This window comes from Saccopteryx bilineata, chromosome 5 (genome assembly GCF_036850765.1).
Source record: "Saccopteryx bilineata isolate mSacBil1 chromosome 5, mSacBil1_pri_phased_curated, whole genome shotgun sequence".
In the NCBI taxonomy this organism is placed as follows: domain Eukaryota; kingdom Metazoa; phylum Chordata; class Mammalia; order Chiroptera; family Emballonuridae; genus Saccopteryx; species Saccopteryx bilineata.
In genome coordinates, this window is record NC_089494.1 from 27,515,412 (window position 1) to 27,531,542 (window position 16,131).

A 16,131-nucleotide genomic window follows, 5' to 3' on the forward strand; every position below is an offset into this window, starting at 1 on the left:
ATTTTACCAGTGGAATACATTAGTATATGTAAGTTAATGTTCAAGAGATTGTAGTTGCTCGTAAGGAGCAAATCAGAACCCTGGTTTAATATGTCATTCCTCGTTCTGTGTAAGTGATCGGAGAATTCTTCTAAAGTTCCTGCGACTTGCTGAAAGGAAAGGTCAGATTTAACTTCTAAATTTTGGCTACTGGTGCTCTTGTGACAAAAACCTAAAATGTATATTAATGACTAACTCTTCTGGTGTTACTCACCTTTGGGGCATATGTAAGCTAAGCACTGAATGATCCTGTTTGTACGTGATTCATGAGAAAGGATACTGGCTGATCCCAGGGGTGAGGCGGCCAGTGGAGTGGCCGCTCCCCACCGACTCCCTCCACCGCCTACCACCGCCCCTCCCAGCGTACACTCCTCTTGGGGGACAGTCCGGAGAACTGACCTCCCCATTGTTCGCCTCCCCTAACTTTCCAAGCTAGGCTGTGCCTTCAGGTTAAGGCAATTTAGACTCTAGTTAATTTGAAATATATTACCTGGGAAGAATAAATTGAGCACAAACTCATTTGTCTTACTAAATTGAAAACACAGCATGATATTTGAGGTTAGAGAGATTTCAACAGGTAAGTTTTAATGATAGAAAAAGGATGGAAAAGTCTGGAATTTGGAATACTTACTAAAGAGATGTGAAGTGGGAATTATGCCAGAGAGGGACTCAAGAGCCATGGAAAGAGAGAGGAGTAGAGCAAGTGCCAACTACCTTTCCGGAGTTGCCTAGAATGGGCTGAGCTGGTTGTTTTATGCTAACACAGTAAACATTTATACTGAGCAGCTGGGCATATACTTTTGATAAATCAACGGATGGATTATTTTGATAAATCAATGGATGGATGGGTGGATGGATAGATAGATACACACACACACACGCATGCACTGTCCTAAACTCACTAGCTTCTCCCCAAAAGAAAACCAAGTTAATTATTTTAATGTTAGCCCTTAAATAACACATCACTAAAAATGCTGTTCTGTAAAAGAACAATATACAGAATTCTGAAACCAAATAAAAATCTCTACTTTTTTCTGCGTCAGACTGATGGTGAGTTGTTCAATGGTGCAGATTTTCTGACCACTCAGCATTCCTGAACGCTGGCTAACTTTTCAGCTAACGTTTGCACTGGCCTTCCACGCCCATGGCGCTCAGGAACTGTCATCTCGGTAACCTCGACATTTGTGAGAATTGGCCTCTGAAGAAATAATGCAAATGGTGGTTCCACCTTGAAGATTTTCAAGTGTTTTCTAGCCTAATGAGTGTGATCACCAGGAGGCGATGTTTAAGGCATTTCAAGGTCACTTTTTAAAAAACATACTTTACTGAATTCTTCTCCAAGGAAGTTATGCAAGTTATTTCGCACGGCCCTGCCCCACCAGGCAAACAGAGAATCAGAGAATGCTCTTCTCTGTGGGCGCTATTCAGAGTCCACAGACAAAGGCTGGGCCTAAGTGGGCACCCAGCACAGCTGCCCTTTCACCGAAGAAGTAACAGGTGATGACCTTTATTCACACGGGGGCTGACATCTTTGAATTCACAGCCCCCAGGAACCCAGCGTCTCAGTACCCAGGACCAAGTCACCAGTCCCCAAAGCCTCAGGAGCCTGAGGGTCTTGTATTCATAGCCTCTCAGCAGCCCTGATCCGCACACCATTGTCCACCCAGGCGTTAGCAGGCAGGATAACTAATTAGGAGCATTCGGATTTAACAAGCAGAAAAACAGAGCGTGACAGCTTGCCTGTGTTGTTCTGTGCCCAGCGCCTGTGTCCACTGTGGCCGTCACTGCCTCCCCAAACCCCTGAGCATCAGCCGGGGCGAGCCAGGAATGAGGCCTCCAGTGCGGCACGGAGCCTCTGTTAACTACTGCAGCCAGGCTTGCTCCAGCCAGTGCATGAGTCACGAAGGGGACCCTAAGCTATTTGTGGGAAAATGATGCCTTTAGAGGAAGTGGATCTTTAACAAGAGAACATGTACATTTCCCTTGAAAACGGTTCAAGGAGGAAAGAAGGGACTGTACATCACTCTTTGGAGGGTGGGCAGACTGGCAGCAGAGCACATTGAAGTCACTGCTTCTCAGGAGAGGGGGCATATCTGGGGTAGGTGCTGAACAGTTCAAGCCTCCTGTCCAGTCTCCCAGGGCGTTTCAGGCCTGCGCTGGGGGAGGAGCGACAGCTCCTGGTAAGTGCGGGGGCTGAAGCCTGGGCCTTGGACGGCTCCCCAGGGGCCTTCAGTCTTTGGAGTCCTGCAGAACGTGACTGCTGGTTTCTGTTTTTTGGGTGATGGGACCAATTAGTTGAGTGAGTTAAAATAGCTGATTAATAAGGTGGTGATACAGATTGTTCTTTCTACCGGCTGGTTAGTCTTTGCCCAGAGAAAACTCTTGTCTGCAGAGCCGGGCACCACACCCAACTATGTCCGCACACCTGGTCCACAAGGCAGGGAAGGACGGGGGGGGGGGGGGGGGGGGGGGGGCACGGCTGTGGCAGACAGTGTGGCTGAGGGCAGTTTCCGGGGAAACCCGATCAGAAAGATGACGGTGTTGTCAGTGTTGGATACAGAGCCTCGTCTTCCATATTAGAAAGAGCTCTGCCGAGATCAGGACTCCAGAAGCCAGACCTGAGCCCTTCGAGTGTAAACAGCATTGCATGCAATAAATGAGGATACAGCGCAGACTTGCTTTGCTGGGGGCCCGGTTTTCTGGCCCCCGGTTCTACTTTGGCATCCAACCATCTGGATCAAACCAGCATTGGAAGTGGACTCTCTCCTGCCTGAGCCCCTGGCCTGCACCTCACGTATAAATGTGATTAGTCCCTAGGAGCAGGCAAGAAAGGATTTGGATCAAAACTAACCCACCATATGGTCAGAGAAACAGAAGTGGCTGCCTCACCATTGGTTGGTTAGTGTTAGTTATCAGTTGCTGCATAACAAGTTACCCCAAAACTTAGTAACTTAAAGGTCAATTTTCATTGTCTCCCACAGTTTCTGTGGGTCAGAAACTCAAGGTTGGTTTACTTGGGCAGTTTGGGTGTAGAGTATGTTAGGAGGCTGTAGTGCAGATGTTGGTCAGGACCACAGTCACGTGAAGAAGCCTTTGATACTAATTTGGTAGGTTGGTGCTGGTCATTGGAGAGAGGCCTCCACCCCTCCCCCGTGGGCTTCTGCACAGGCTGTTTAAGTGTCCTCGTGACATGATGGCTAGCTTGTGCGTGATCCGGAGTGTGAAAGCCAGGTGAAGCGGTCATTTTTTAGGACCTTCCTTCAGAAGTCAGATAGCATGACTTCTGCCACATTCTGTTCACTTGAAATAAATTGCAAAGTTAGGCCCACACTTACAGAAAAGAGAATTAGACTTCACCTTCTAAAAGGAGACTGGTCAAAGAATGTGTGGATGTAATTTAAAACCACCATATCCTGTAATAATCACAGTTTGTATTTGTATTTTGCTTTACCATTTAAAAACCATTATTCCCAAACAATTTTGAGAAATAAGTAGGTTTGCCTTTTCCCCCCCCCCCTTTTTTTAGAGAGACAGGCAAGAAGGGAGAGAGATGAGAGATGAGAAGCATTAATTTGTAGTTATGGCATTTTAGTTGTTCATTGATTGCTTCTCATAGGTGCCTTGCCTGGGGGGCTCAAGCCAAGCCAGTGACCCCTTGCTTAAGCCAGTGGCCTTGGGCTCAAGCCAGCGACCCCACACTCAAGCTGATGAGCTTGCACTCAAGCCATTGACCTCAGGGTCTCTAACCTGGGACCTCAGCGTCCTGACACTCGATCTGGTCAGGCCAAGTCTGCCTCTTTTATACCCCTTTATAGGTAAGACCACCGAGACTTCAAAAAATTAGCTGGCTGGCCAAAGCCACACAACTTCTACTAAGGGAGCGAACCAAGGTTGAAGCCGAGGTTTTCTGATTCCCTGTCCAGTGTTCTGTTTGCATACGATATGAGCAATTGTCTGAGTATAAAACACAGGCAGCCGCTTGCCTTGCTTATGGCACAGAGATACAAAGGGGGAAATTATTTTTACAAAGCTCAGGAAAAGAGAACTATGAAGTCAGTTATGATTCCTGTAGTTCCTACATACAGCCTGAGCGGCATGAGGAAGAAAGCGACCCCTTCTTGTATGTGATACACTCCCAGGGAAGAGCCGTGCCCCACGGAGGCATGCGGATGCGTCCCCCGTGCACTGACCCGGGCACATCCCCCGTGCACTGACCCTGGTTCCCTGGTCGGACTTCCCTGTGCGACTAACAGCCAACAGCAAGGGGGGCCCCTTCTGATTCTTTCTTTCTGTCCAGTTCAACACTGTGAATTGAATGCCTTCTGTGTGCCAGGCACTGTGCTAGAAACACACAGGTGAATGAGTCACAGGTCCCTTCCTCACTGATTTCACAGGTTAGTGAGAGAGGCAGACGGCATGCTTTTAAGTCAATGGATTTGAACACGGGGCACTCGGGAAACACAGCTAACCAAGGGTGGCAGGGTTTATTTTGTAAAGCTGGCCACACAGTATCTTTCGTCCCACATGTTCTTCATATACTGTGACTTTGACATTCCTCCCGTTGAGAGGTGGGAGAGGGGGGAATCTGTGCTCCCTTTCCCTGAATTTGAGTAGGTCTGTGACCATGGAGGTGACGCTATGTGACGTCCAAGGCTAGGTCATAAAATGATACAGCTTCAACCTGGTGCTCTGTGGGGACCTGACGCTTATTAACCAGCCACCATGTTAACTACCCCATGAAGAAGCCTACTGATAGCCCTTATCAACCACTGAACATGTGAGTGAAAATACTTCCGAATGATTCCCACCCCTAGCTTTCAGGGAGGCCACAGATAAGGCTGCAGAACGAGGCTCAGACGAGTCATCTCCACTACGTCCTGCCTGAACTCCGACCTGCAGAACCTAAACATAATAAAGTAATTGTCTCACACCACTAGGTTTTAGGGTAACTTGTTTTCAGCAATAGTGACCTGAACACCCAGTAACTCAGCTGTCAGGGAAGGCTTCCCAGAAGCTGTGGTTCTCAGTTGAGATGTGAGGACCTATAGATGTGAACCAGGCAGAGGGGAATGGGAAGAGGACATTCAGGCTTGGTGACCTTGAAGCCCTTATTGACCTAACCCACAGTGTTTCTGTCATGGAGACAAGCAGGAGAAAATTTTCATTACTGACTTTGACATTTCTGAAGAACATTTTGTCTGCATGCTTTAGGATTATTTTGATAAATTGTCTCAACAAACATTCATGGAATGAGAATGATGGGATCCCTTTCACTCTCCTCAGAAATGAAAGTCTGTTATGAAGAGTCTATGAAAGCAACAGCCAGTTGCGAGTTCAATCCATGAATGCATAAATAGGTGGAACACAAAATCAATGTCTTGATGTCTCTCCCTCCCTCTCACTTCCTCTCTCTCTAAAATCAATCAATAAAAAAGACAAAGTATGAGAAAGAATCACCAGCCTAGAGCTGCAGTGTGGAGTTGATAATCTTCCCATCCCACCAGTATACCGGAACCGTGAGCCCGATCTTCTATCACCAAAGCCCTCCCTGTTCATTTATTCACTTAGCAAACACTTAGTAAGTGCGTACTGTGTGCCCAGAGCCATGGTAACCTTGAAGATAGAGCTCATTTTCTCGGAAAAGGACTAGTGATTCTTACTGATTGTGGGCAAACTCCTGTATTCTGCCTCAGTGCTGAGAACTTCTAGAATGAAGTTGCCCATGGTTCTGCTCAACCTGGTGATGTCCAGCAGGATTTTACCCCTGGGTACCTCGTGTCAGCCATTCTCCACACTTGCTGTTGATCTTCAAGGGACCAGAAATATCACAAGAAGGCTCTGTCTCGGTAGGTCAAGGGCTTTAGGAGATTCTAGCACTTTCACAGAGTTCATTCACTTGGTGACACTCCAGAAATGGAACCAGGAAGTATGGCAGCCTCACAGACAGCATCAGCACATGTGTCCTAGCTAAAACTGGTGGCTGGTGTGGTTATAGCCTCAGTTCCATCTACATTTGAACTTGCTGCTTTTCAACACTCTTACCCACAGCTCAACGAAAAATAGAAGGTTGATTGGGTCAATGCTTCCTGTTATTATTTGTATTTTTTATTTTAATTTCTGGCTAAATTCTATTAAACCATCAACACACGTGCTCCTAGGGTGTTCATCAAGATTCAGAACCGTCTGTGACGGCAGGGAAGGTGTTCACAGAATAGCGAAAGAAGGGAGGGTGTGGGCGGCAGCCGCGCCCCCTCGGGAGGCCACTGAAGCATTAACCAGCCCGGCTCCCCAGCTGCTGAGCGAGCTTCTGGTCGCTCTGGTTCACTTTCTGCCTGGGAGCAAGTCACTCATTTATTCACCCATGTAATACGGAAGTGATAAATGTCTGTGATGCACCACTTACTGTGCCAGGTGCTAAGCACAGGACAGAAAAGGCACAGCTGTACTGTGTGCCCAGTACATCAGGAGGGACCGCCTCACCAATGCAGCTCACTTTTTTTTTTCTTTTTCTTTTTTTGTATTTTTCTGAAGTTGGAAACGGGGAGGCAGTCAGACAGACTCCCACATGCACCCGACCAGGATCTACCCGGCATGCCCACCAGGGGGCGATGCTCTGCCCATCTTGGGGCCTTGCTCTGTTGCAACCAGAGCCATTCTAGCGCCTGAGGCAGAGGCTACAGAGCCATCCTCAGCGCCCAGGCCAACCCTGCTCCAATGGAGCCTTGGCTGCAGGAGGGGAAGAGAGAGACAGAGAGGAAGGAGAGGGGGAGGGGTGGAGAAGCAAATGGGCGCTTCTCCTGTGTGCCCTGGCTGGGAATCGAACCCGGGACTCCTGCACGCCAGGCTGACGCTCTACCACTGAGCCAACCGGCCAGGGCCGCAGCTCACATTTTAAAGGAGGAAAGTACGGCTTTAGAACCAGGTTTAGTTGACATAGGTTCCCGCAGAGGACAGGCAAATGGCATCAGTGCCCAAAGCAGGGCCAGAGTGAGAGTTAAGGCCCTGACGGGAAACCGGAGCGCCCCCCTCCCCCCGAAGGGGACAGCTGTTACTCAGTAGCCCCAGAGTTGTCATCCCTTCCCGTTTTCCAAGAAAAGCCGGAAATCCGTATTTTTATGTGAAATTTCTCAATATTTAAACACTCTGCTGGCCAAACAAAACGCAGCCACTGGTTGTGACCTCTGCTTTATAATAGAGAATGCCAGCTTTTGTTCCATCAAACTAATGAACGCTCAATTAGGAGAAGGAATTTGGAGGCTAAGGTTAGATTGTGCTCCTGAAAAGCCTGCAGACCCCAATCCAGCCCTTGAGGTCCTAATTGATGGACGTGCACAGGCTGGCCGTGGGGCTCTGAGAGTGGACACACACAAGGAAATGGGCCGGCTACTCCAGGTCACTGTGCAAGATCCGGGCAGCGGTCCAGACCAAGGCCGGGGGGCAGCAAGGGAGCCCTCCATTTTCTTCGTTGGTTCATAAGTCATATTCACGTGGTATCACCCAGTCCCCTTTCCCTGGCACTGCTTTGTGAGGTGGAAAACTCAGTAGAAACTGAAATTAAGATGGCTGTTAGGAGACCAGCAGGTCAGCCTGAGGCCACCATGGGGTGAAGTTTCTGCCCAGAGCAAAGGTCTCTGAAGAGATAACGATGCCTGACCTTGGGCATCGCAGAGGGGCTGGATGGTTCAGTAGTTATGTGCTAGAGCCATGGAGCCTGCTCAAATACCAGATCATGCCAGATGCACTAGGTGACCTTGGCAAGTCACTTGCTTCTCTTTCTTACCTCTTATTTTCATCTCTGAAGTGGGAAATAATAGTACCTTGCCCCAAAGGTTTTATGAGGCTTAAAGGAGTTAATATGTATCAGGCACTGGGAATTCTGCTTGAGCGGCTTGAAGCTGAGTCTCGGCCTCTCAGCTTCCTCCCCAAACAACATGAACTTCAGCGCCCACTCCAGCTTCTCCGCCAACCCCGGGCTCTGCGCAGCTGGCCAGCAGTGGGGCCCGCATCCACACAGACATCGGAGGCTTGGGCTTCCAGACCTCCGAGTGCTACTCCGCCAGCGTGCAAGGTGGCTCGGGGCCCGGGGACCTGGCTGCTGGATGGTGGGGGATCTGGTAGACATAGGGGGTATTCAGAGCAAGAAGGAGACTGTGCAGTGCCTGAATGACCGCCTGGCCTCCTGCCTGGAAGGAGCGAGGAGCCTGGAGGCTGATATCGCAGACCGGAGAGCAAAACCCGCAAGCACCAGGAGAAGGGGCCCAGGTCAGAGAATGGGGCATTATTTCAAGACTTTCGAGGACCTGGGGGCTCAGATTTTTGCAAGTTCTGTGGACAGTGCTCACATCATTCTGCAGAGTGACAGTGCCTGTCTTACTGCTGATGACTTCAGAGTCAAGTATGAGATGCAGCTATGGGCCAGTCTGTGAAGAGTGACATCAGTGGGCTCCAAAAGGTCACTGATGACCCCAGTATCACTCGGCCGCAGCTGGTGATAGAGATCGAGGCTCTCAAGGAAGAGCTGCTCTTCATGAAGAACCACTAGGAGGAAGTAAAGGATCTACAAAACCAGATTGCCAACTTGGTTGACCATGGAGATGGATGCCTCCAAATCTCACATCTTAGCGTACATCCAGGCCCAGTATGACGAGCTGGCTCAGGAGAACCAGGAGGAGCGAGACAGCAGACTGAAGTGAGCACCACTGCGGTCACCTTACAGACCACTGAGATAGGAGCTGCTGAGATGACGCTCGTGGGGCTGAGATGTACGGTCCAGTCCTTGGAGATCGACCTGGACTCCACGAGAAATCTGAAGGAGGCCAGTTTGGAGAACAGCCTGAAGGAGGTGGAGGCAAGCTAAGCTCAACGGTACCCTGCTGCACCTGGAGTCGGAGCAGGCCCAGACCTGGGCATCGCGGCAGGGCAGGCCCAGGACGATGAGGTTCTGCTGAACATCAAGGTCAAGCTGGAGACGGAGATCGCCACCTACCACTGTCTGCTGGAAGAAGGGGAGAACTTCCATCTTGGTGGCGTCCTGGACAACAGCAACTCCATGACACCATCCAAATCCGCCACCTGCGGGATTGTGGATGGCAGAGTGGTGTCTGGGGTTAATGGCATCAAAGTTCCGAGGCATTAAGGAGGAATCAGGCACCCCTTGTGGGGCAGGAAGCCAATAAAAGGTTCAGAGATCACTGAAGAAAAAAACAACCTGTTTAACACAGGGCTATGGAAATATGAGCTTTCCTAGCGCTATAAGTACTGGTATTAGTGTTGCTATGACACATGGACCTTTCATAAACGGCTCCCTGTAGCTTTTTTCAGCATCACCAAGACTCAGCACCTCTGGATACCAGACTCTGTCACCATAGAAGCAATGTCTGCCACGGCCCAGAGTCTACAAGAGTGTCTAGGCACAGGATTCTGCTTGGCAGCAGCTGTGCAGTCAAGATATGGACCAGCACCTTTGTAGGAAAAGCTTCCCCTACCTCCAAGGTGGTCCGAGACTAGCCTTCCCCCAGTGGGCACACAGAGGAATTGCATCTGGAGACAGACAGACACACACACACACACACACACACACACACACACACACACACCCGCCACCACCCTTCTCCCTAAGGTTATGCTAGAGGTTATATGCTAGGCAGTCAGGGATGGCCCTCTGGGCCTCACCACTTTTCTTGGGTCTTGCTGAGAGGCCTGCAGAGTTTGAAGCAGAAGGTTGGTTTTGGCTTTCCCAAAAGAGTGAGCACTTTCAGCACCTGTCTCTGAAGAATGCATGCCCTTTAAGTGAGTTGTACACAGATGTCTTTTTAATTTTATAGAATCAGAGAACGTTTTTGTGCTTAAAAAAATACTGAGTCTGGCCTGTGGTGGCGCAGTGCATAGAGCATGGAGCACCGAGGTCGCCAGTTCAAAACGCTGGGCTTGCCCGGTCAAGGCACACACAACAAGCAATCAGTGAACAACTAAACTGAAGCAACTCTGAGTTCATTCTTCTCGTTCCTCCATGCCCCTTCCCTTAAAATCAATAAATAAAATCTTTTTTAAAAAAATACTGAGTCTACCCTATTTCTGCAAGTATGGAAGGGAGAATCTGGCCAGACTGAAATGTTGGCAGAAACAAAGAGAACCCATGTTTCTTCCCACCTGCAATTATAGTTTTACTAGCTGGTAAAGCATAGAGAGAATTTGCAGTGCATTCTTCCCTTGCAGGAGGGGAGAGGCCCTGCTGTGGGTGTAATTGGCTTTCTAGCTTCCTTTAAAGCTGAGGTGAAAGGCAGTTTGGACTGAAGGGCCTTTACTCTTAAAATGAACTGATGTTGAGTTGTGTTTAATTCCACGCATCTCCCTGAATACATGTGTTCCATTAAGTCTTAGTAGTGGAACCACAGCTTCCCTCTGAAAATGCCCCCATCCCTGTCACTTCTCAGGGCTTTATAAAAGTTGAGTTTCTTTTCTTTTCTAATGGATTTTTACTTAACCCTCATAGGGATTATTCTCAGCCCTGTTAACTGGTGTGTTAAAGATATATGGCATCTCTCAATGACAATTTTATACAGTACATCCAAATTTGGACCACTTTTTTCCCTCAGGCTTCTCTATCTGTTCCCAAAAGGAGAATCACATTCATATTTGGATAGAAACCACCTTCATCGCTTTTCCTCTTGAGTCTTAAGTTTCCTCGTTTGTGAGGTGAAAGGTTGAATTAAGCAGTTTTTACCGCCCCTTCCAGCTTTAGGACCTGGGTTCCATGACTTTAGGATACTTGAGAAGCAAGTAAATCATAGAAGCCACTCCGCTGATCCGTGCTTCCCAGGGTCACCTGGCCAGTTCGCACAAAGTAGCCGGGCTGTGGGCACGGCAGGAATCTGGAGCTGTGGCCGGATCTCCGCCCCTTCAGTTACAAGTGACGAATGTCAAATTTTCATTTGCCAAGGGTCAACTGATGATTTCCTTTCTTGTTGTTAAATAGCCATTTCACAAATATGATATGAAGGATGGCTTATATACACAAGTTAAATACTTTGATTTTTACATATTCCTTGAAGACAGATAAATGATCTTCTTAATGCATTATTATCCAGTGGCGGTTAAAATAACACCCAGCACACACAAGTTGACCAATAAAAATATGCAGCAGATCATACGCATCTAGTGGATTCGCAACATGATCAGGTTATCTGGTGAACCATGAGTTGGTGTTTGTGTTGGGCTAACAGCAGAGAGCCCCCTGCAGCTCAGGTGTGCTAAGGGACAATAAAAGAATGGGGCATTATAAGGGAAGGCTCAGAGCTGAAGGAAAAGGGGAGTCAGGAGAAGGTATTGTGAATGGATTCTTGGCTGCAGCAGAGGTCACGGGTGCAGAGAGAAAGTCGTCTTCTAGGCAATCGCAGGTAATAAAACTACCTATTTGAGTTTTATCTTTTTCTCCTTTCTCTGCCTGCTGCCTGCGGGGGCAGGGCTTATCACCTGACAGACGGGCTGAAGGAGCTACAGACCAGCGCTGCTTGTCCGCTCTCCGCAGTCCCCGAGTTCAGGCGCAGTCTCGCTGAAGGCAAGGGCTTGCTCGTTCCACTGTCATTTCTTATCTCTTCCTCAAGGAGAGCCAGGAGGACATTGAGAAAACCCGTGACCCAGGGTGACAACAACAGTGTATCCTTCAGCAAGTCACATAATCTGTCTGGTGCTTAAAATCTTTGTAAAATGAAAAGGTTGTACTGAATGATTAGATTAACAATATCTACACTTTATTATATGCCTCCAAAACATTAGTTACTTTTATTATTGAGTACTTAACTTTAGGCCAGGCCCTGTTTGAAATCGACACAGATGACCTTATTTAATCCTCACAGCAGCCCTCTGAGATAGATACTATTATTATCCACCTTTTCCAAATGAGATGAGCTTGCCCAAAGTCATCTAAGGGTGGAGGAGCTGGGATTTCAACCCAGGCTGTCCTGTTCTAGCACATACCCTTTCTTGTTTTGTTTCCTCAATTTAGTATGACATGTTTCAGACTTAATCAAAACGTGAAGTCTAATGAACACAACCAACTGCACAGCCCTCCTGCAGTTATAGGATTCCCTCCCCTGGGCACACACTCTGAATCGTTACACCGTGCCATTTCCTTCCAGCACCAACATCCTCCGTGTCTAGAGGCAAACTGGTACCAAGACCCAGGAGGCGGCAGGCCCAGGCCCTGGTATTGCCGAAGCCCCACCAACTCTTTGCACTGGGTTGGAGGAGGGGATAACAGGGTCAAGTCGGGGAGGATGCAGGTAAATGCACGCATCAGTAGTCCAACAGCACAAGCACATGTGGCCAAAGTTCCAGTGCCCAAAAGACTGTGTCAATGTGACCAGGCCCCTTTTCTCCCAAGTAGGCCCCTAAAATTTTTACAGGTCAGTTTCAAACACTGCCATGGTGGTCGAAATCATTCCATTCTGTCCGGCGCAGTGAATGACCTGTGGTCGTTACCACAGCAGAACCGTAGAGCAGAACTAGATAACCCATCGGCTACGTTAACTTACTGTCCAAAGGGAAAGCAGGCTAGTTACATATGGACTTATGATCCTACGAATTTGCTTTTTGTTTTGCTTTTCAAAGGCTTAGAGTTGGCACATTCTATATTCATAACTAGGACTGGCCTGTTCAGTGTGTGTTCATGTATTTATAGCTAGTCTGACTCCAAAACAGACCTTTGTGGTAGAGCTTCTCCCTCTCGTGTGTGTGTGTGTGTGTGTGTGCGCGTGTGTGTGTGTGTTCATAACTGTGACTTACTCATTCCCATCCTTTTCCATTGGCTCAAACCACTGGCATACGGACTAGTAACGACGATTCTTTGCTGCTCAGAACCCTGCGTGCCTGGAGTTCTCCTAGCATCCCTCCCACAGGCTGTGGTTAGAAAACCCAACTCTTTCAGAATTGCCTTCAGCCCAAAGGTTCCCTTCAGCTCCTGGAAGGCTAGAGAGCAAAAATCTCTGATGCAGCTGACATTTTAGGTGTGTATATAATTTACCAAATTGTTGGCCGCTCAGCTCTTAGTCAGTGGTCGCAAAAGGCATTAGCAGGCCTCCCCACTACCCCGAAACCAGAAGAAGGAAGGGTGTCGCTCGGCTCGGCACTGGGGCCTCCTGGCACGCAGTGGCAGACAGCAGCACGGCAGTACATTTTGGCCACAAAAGACTTCGGGGTGGTAGAAAGGGCCAAAATAGTTGTGGCATAAGTTGGCCAAGATATTAAGCAGATCTGAGTTGAATTTAACATAGAGATAACTCTTTGTTTTCCAAGCGGTTGCTGCTTTCTCTGTCTCCACGGGTCCGGAACTTTCAGCCAGGAGTTAGTTCACAAGGACATTTAAGTCCTTTCAATGGGAGACGTAATGGTCTTTACTTGGGCCTTCCCATGTGGCTGGGCAGGATGGGGTCAGGACAAAAAGGCACATGGGATCGGGGGAAAGCTGAAAATGGATCTGGAGGCTTGAATTCCTTCTATGAGTTTGCTTAAGCCACATTGCCTGAGCTCAGAATAGAGAGGCAGGCAGTCTGTCTCCTTGGGATAAGGAAGGATTTGGAACTCAGCTACTGTGAGGTCTTGGCCCCTACTGTGTTTTCTGGTTTGTTTTGTTAGCAGGAGCAAGTTATTCTAGTTTCTTGCTTCTGGGGTTTTCTTCAGCACACTTATAAGCTATGAGTCTCCACCCCACTGATGGCAATGGGGTGGATGGAATGGGATAATGAAAGGGGTAGAGAGAGAAGTTGATTCAGCTGCTTAGGATGAGGGAAGCAGAGAAACTTTAGACCTCTGAGTAGCTTCTGAATTTATCAAGGGTGGGGAGGGAAGGGGCGCCACAAGGATTGAAGGCGTCCCAATCTGGGAGAGAGGCTGGTCTCCCTGAGAGACTAACATGGCCATTGTGCTAGTTGGGAAAACCAGCTTATTGTCTGAATTACAGTGTTATTACCCATGAAGTGGTTAGAAGTAGAGAAGAAGCCACAGGTAGAAAAGTAATCAATGAATTGTAACCAAAAGGGATGATGATATACACCTAAAAATGGCGCATTTATGCATATTTACCATTAAAAAAATTCTGTCACCTTAAACAATGTTTATAAGCACCTCAGGAAATTACCGGCATTCCTTGACTTAGGGACTACGTTTTGCAGACTTTTCAAGTATTTCTTAAGTGCTGGGTATTACACACTGTGACACAGTGAATTCAAACTATGTCTAAGATAAGACACACATTCTAGGTGGGCATGGTGCTGAAAACGCCCTCCTACTGGGTTGTCCTCCATTCCCAGGCTGGGGGCAGAAGGGATGATTTTATGGTTCTTGCCAAGATTGTGTTATGCATTCCCAAAATAAAATGTCACCCGTATTACTTAGTCCAGCTCCCAAGAGCCCTTTAAAATAATCCATCAGGGAAACAGTCAATCTTGAATGCAAGTCTTTATCATATTCATCGTGGCCCCCACTACTGAGAACAAGCCTGGGCCAGAGGAAGTGGGAGGTCTGTGGCGTGTCAGTTCCAGGAAGAGGAAGACAAGGACGAGAAGGAACTCCAAAGAGGCTGTCAGTTCACGCTCTGTTATTGCATAAGAGAGCATCTGTGAACTGAAGACCTCGCGAACATTTATCTCTTCTGTTTCTTTAGGACCGTTTGGTCCTGAGTTCAAACACCTGCCTTTCCAGTAAACCCCAGTCTGTTGTTGAACTAAAGCATGCCCTCGGTGAGGCAGGTTCACGTGCGTGATGTTGAGGGCATTGAGTCTAGAGCCAGACAGCCAGGTTTGCATGGTAGCTGCATCCTTATGGTCTTGAGCAAGTCACTTAAACTTGTTATGCCTCAGTTTCCTTATCTGTGAAATGGGGATAAAGCATATACTCCACAAGATTGTGAGGCTGGGTTACAGATATGCAAAGTGCTTAGAAGAATCCTGGCAGATAGTGAATGCTCTGTGAGCCTTGTTGCTGAAAGTCCCTCACTGTCCTGTTAACAAGGTGCAGCTGATTTATGACATAAATAGGGTGCTGTACCATGCACCCTATGACCTATGTCCACAGGTGCTTTCTTTCTTTATATATATATTTTCTGATGACTAGCAGTTAAAGCTAACTGTGAATAGCGAGAACTCCATAACTGACATTAGAAACTCAGATATGTTAGGAAGGGGATTCCCTGCCCAGACAATGCGACATTTATTTCACATTCTGTTTCTACTGCTGCTACCAATCTTTGCTCATTTAGATGGCCCCGATTTCTCCATCTCTGACATGGATAAAAAGTTACCTGACATGACTAATAAGGAAATGAATACACTGTATATTGAAGTTTTATTGAAGCATGTTAGCAAATTATTAAAATGTGTAATAAAAATGCCTTTTCAAATGGCTCAGCAATGACTGATACTGACAATTAAAAAAATACTTTAAAAACAGTGGTTAACTTGTTAGAAACCATATCCTTTAAAAGCCATATTATAAAACTAAGTGATGAGAGCCCAATTAAAGAAGCAACAAGACAATATGTAGTCATCATGATACAGAGCTGAAACTCAAAATTCAGAGCCTGGTTGGGGTGATACCGCTGAGGACACTGCGCTTTAGAACGATGGCCTTCCTATGATCAGGTCTTACAGCGCATTCTTAGTAGTAAGTTACTTTAGATGTAAATGTACACAAACAGTGCATACCTATGTATATTACACACAGTCATGTGTTTAAGGCAATCAACTCCCTTCCATGATTTAAATTCCCAGTAACTTCATCTTACTTCATTAAGCACACATTCTCACTTGATCCTAACTACCTGCTTTCCAGGGTGCTCTATAATTTAATACTGCTGGCATTACCTTGCGACAGGAATTATGAAGACTACAGCTAGTTTGAGATTCTTAAATAGTGAATGAAAAACAAAGAGGGTAAAAGTAATAACCTGTGAATGGGGAGAGCTGGGGGCAGCAGGAGGAAGGGAGGAAGGGAGGAAGGGAGGAAGGGAGGAAGGTATTGGCCCAGGAGTGGCGTTGGAACTGGGGAGGGGAGGGGAGAGAGAGCTGGCTGCCCCGAGACGTGTTATTTTTACTGTGG

The 16,131-nt window shown here is 47.5% G+C and overlaps 1 protein-coding gene and 1 pseudogene across 2 annotated transcripts in view; both read left to right on the plus strand.

Moving 5' to 3' along the window:
- PLEKHM3 (pleckstrin homology domain containing M3) overlaps positions 1 to 16,131 on the plus strand; it is a 200,162-nt gene that overhangs the window by 121,958 nt on the left and 62,073 nt on the right. The window lies entirely within an intron of this gene.
- On the plus strand, positions 7,971 to 9,175 carry LOC136337910 (keratin, type I cytoskeletal 18 pseudogene; annotated as a pseudogene).